Genomic DNA, 4,005 nt, shown 5'->3' on the forward strand with positions numbered 1-4,005 from the left:
TGGCTAGCACCTTAGCTGGCCAGCACCCAAGGTTGTCCAACACCCACGGTTATCCAATACCCTAGGCTGTCCAACACGTGAGATCTGCCTTTTGATTCATACTTTGTAATTCTAAGGGTGTTATAGTAGATCCCACCTATAGTGATCTAGATAGTATTTCCCTCAGTATAAATACAACCAAAAGGAGAGTAGGTCATCACCTACTATCACAATGGGGTCGAACCTCTATAACAAATCTCTGTGTTTATTGCTTTTTTCATTCTGTTTATGTAACATGTGGCAAGCATCAGATCTATATGACCCAACTGTTAGTGATCATTTTTTGAGGCCAACAGTTTGGTGCTTTAATTGAGAGTGTGGATATCGTATCTGATCAAATGCCATGGTTAACACAAGAAGAATTCCTGTCACGCCATATGCATCTTTGGTCTCCCTCAAGACCCACAAATTGTAGGTCTAGACACTCAGTTTTCAGTCACAATTGGAATCCCAACAAACACTACAGATGTGGTGAATCTTGTCACAAAAATTAGCACCACGAGTCTGGCCTCCTCTAGACAGAGCTGTAGTGACCTACCAGGTCCTGCAGCCCATGTCCTGCCAGATTCTACAGCCCTTGACCTACCAGGTCTTGCAGGCCTTGACCTGCTAGACCCTGCACACCTTGGATAGCCAGGCCTCCCCTGTTGGGTCTATTTCCAGCCAAGATTGCCTGGCAGGACTCTATAGTGGTCAGACTGATACAGGCATCCCAGTGGATCCAAGTCGCAGGCCCATGCCTCCAAGGGAGGACCCTCCATAGGCACCTCCAACTGAAGGAAGAGTCCTTGGGGGCACCCTCCAAGAACAACAATCGGGTTTCATCCCCGGTACTATACAGGAGAGACGAGACCAAGAATTGACGAGCCTACTATAGGTGAGCCCCGCGTGAACGTGAGAAGACCTTGAGTTGGCCAGACTCAGGGAAGTCGTAGGCCGTGGATGCCTAATTGAAGAACCACGTGATGTTTACTGTAATGTATTTGTTCAGCAAAGATGCGAATCCCTTGAAGAACCATGCACTAGTGATTGCAATGTACTCGCTCAGTAGAGACGCAAATTCCTAAGATGGATGGTGACCAAGAGTACATCCTTCGATCTTGCCAAGCAAACTTAGATTGTCGCAACAGAGAGGTCATCGATCTAATAAGGCAGTTCAACCAGAGAACCGATAAAAGAGGCCATGATCTTATCAGAGATCCACTTCAAGGAAGACTTGTTGATACATCAGGGAGGGTATATCGATATGCTGATCAACCCAGTTGCCCACAAACTAGGATAGATCTTCCCTTGCCAGATGGAGGACAGACCTTTCCTTAAAGGTAAAACGGCAAAAACTGGTAGATCCCGGCAACCAGCGGCATGGGGGGCCAACCAAGGATCTCAAGATCAACAACAGCCCCCTTTGTCCATCCTGTGGCCGACCAACCACCAGCAGGAGTACCCATGGCCGGCCAAACTCCTTCAACAATACCCATGGCCAGCTAGACTCTTCTAGCAGTCCCCATGGCCAGCTAGAGAAGAGCACTCCCTCCCCAAGGGGAGCGAGTCACCCGAAGATTAATTTTCAACCGACGAGGACCGAGAGTGGGTGGAAACACCCAAAACAACAATTTAAGAAGTGAAGTTAATCAATTCAGATAGTTGGATCCACCAAACTCTAGTAATTGGTGCGATCTACTCCATGTCGATGCACAAATTCCACTAGCCAGGCAGAGAAGTATGGGCAGCCAAGCCCTGCCTAGCTTAAGGCTAGCTGACCATGTACGAGCACCAAACTCAGGGCTGGCCGACCTTGGAAGTAACCTCTCCCAAGGTATGGCCGGCCAGGCTCTATCTAATCCGAGGATTCAACTCAATCAAAGAAGGCCAATCAGCCAGGCCTCTGCAACAATAGATCCTTTTGTGCAAGCACAATTGGATCAAATACGAGACATGCTTAAGGTCCTAGCTAGTCAAAAACCTTCAGAACTTGAGCTAAACAAGGCGAGGAGATCACCATTCTCGGCATACATCAATGCCTTGCCCTTGCCCAAATTCAAGACGTAGGCTTGGAAGATGTACACGGGAAGAGAAGAGCCTCTAGTACACGTGAAGTACTTTAAGATCCAAATAGATCTCATATAAGTACATGGAGATGTGTGATACAAAATCTTTCTGGCAACTCTAGCTAAAATAGCCCAATAATGATATTTCATGCTGGCCCCAAGAAGATTTAATTCTTGGGAAGAGCTCTCTCGAGAGTTCTATATAAATTTTTTATTTTTTTAAAAACTAATATTCAATTCATGTTAATTCATATTTTTTAAATTCATATTTTTTTATTGACTGTTATTATTTTTATATAAAGTTACATAATTACCAGATTTCATTTAAAAAATTGTACTAGATTTTTTCTTTTAAATAAAACTTAAAAAAGTAATTTTTTATGAATATTAATGCTATATACTATATTGAATAACTAATCAAATTCTTATATACTATCATCTGAATCTTTAAATATTAGAGAAATAAAATACTCACAATATTTTTATACCAAATGAACAAACACAAATATAACACCCAAAACAAATAACATTCCAATGTATGTTGATTTGAAGCAAAATGTTAAAATAATTGTTTAAAAAAAATACAATGTAAACCCAGAATTATGTGTGAGCATTTGAATAAAAAAATCAGAAAAAATAACTTAGTCCCATTGATTCACATTTCGGTCTCCATCCCTTACTAACTGCAACCATGGAACTAACTCAATCCCGACCATTTTTGAGCCCAATCGATGCAGATCCTCCATCGCCTTTAGAGAAAAAATCAGACACATATTCAATAAGAGAGAGAGAGAGAGAGAGAGAGAGAGAGAGAGAGAGATCACCATATAACATAGATCTATACACATATATAAAAAAGATGATAAAAGAAAAATAAAATTAAGCACGAATAGAAAATGAAGATGAAGAAGAAGCGATACCTAAATATTTTCAGGGCACTTCCTGCTCCATTGAAGTTGTCGGCCATCGAAGACCCACCTATTGCCTTTGTTGATCTCTTCGTCGTAGTCGACCGAGAAAGCCTTGAAAAGTGTCGACGAGCCAAAGAGACGAGGATCGATTGGAGACGACGATTGGTTGCCGAGATCCTTGCACTAGAGAGACGAGGCGGAGACGACAACAACGAGGCGGAGAGTGGATGTTGTTCGCCGGAGGATGGCTGGTCACCAGCAGCTACGGAAAAGAAAAAAGAGATCAATCGCCCAGCGCTTCCCGAGGGAGAAGAAGAAACGGCAATAGCCTAAAACTTTGTTTTAGCAAACTGATAGGGTTTCGTGTAAACCTTTATTCACCTTTTATTTTTTATTTTTTTAATTATTAATTACATTATTATTACAGCTTTTAAGAAAAAAAAATGCATTAATATTACAACTGTATTTTTCTTGTTTTTTAATTTTTAATTTATGATTATGATATAGTGACGCGCTAGGTGTGTGGGAAAATACTTATCCAATCGCACTTAGCGTGTCACTATATGCCAGTATTTTTTAAATAATAAAAATTAAAAAATTTTGAATTTTACTCTTTAGTAACTCTCTATATTTTTAGTGGCGCGCATTATAGGAGATTAACACCGAATAATTAGAGTCTAATTATGCATGTCAGTAAAAATTACTCCTAACTCTTAGTGTCACTAAAAGGCTAAATTGTAGTAGTGTTTCGTAAACACATTTCAGACTGTATTCTTGAGAGCACGACTTCAACACTTTGTATTGGAAGTTGTTTTTGATTGCGTAGTTGCTGAGGACATTCTTCAGTGTTTCCTTGGTCTTGTATGTTTGACCTTTTTCAACTTTTGTGTGATGTTTGTCTGTTATTAGCTTCGCGTTGTTGATGTTGATTTCTGGATCAATTTTTTTTACTGTTGTTTTCAAGTTTTTCTAATTTCTTCAGCAACCAAATTCGCATAGTCAACTAT

General features: G+C 40.6%; 1 long non-coding RNA gene across 1 annotated transcript; it reads right to left on the minus strand.

Moving 5' to 3' along the window:
- Positions 1-2,509: 2,509 nt before the first annotated feature.
- On the minus strand, positions 2,510-3,318 carry LOC133035441 (uncharacterized). The gene is made up of 2 exons (XR_009686653.1): positions 3,008-3,318; positions 2,510-2,836 (listed from the first exon to the last, which is right to left on the minus strand). It is a non-coding gene; the product is annotated as an uncharacterized LOC133035441 (long non-coding RNA).
- Positions 3,319-4,005: the final 687 nt, after the last annotated feature.

Source organism: Cannabis sativa, chromosome 3, assembly GCF_029168945.1.
Source record: "Cannabis sativa cultivar Pink pepper isolate KNU-18-1 chromosome 3, ASM2916894v1, whole genome shotgun sequence".
NCBI lineage: Eukaryota > Viridiplantae > Streptophyta > Magnoliopsida > Rosales > Cannabaceae > Cannabis > Cannabis sativa.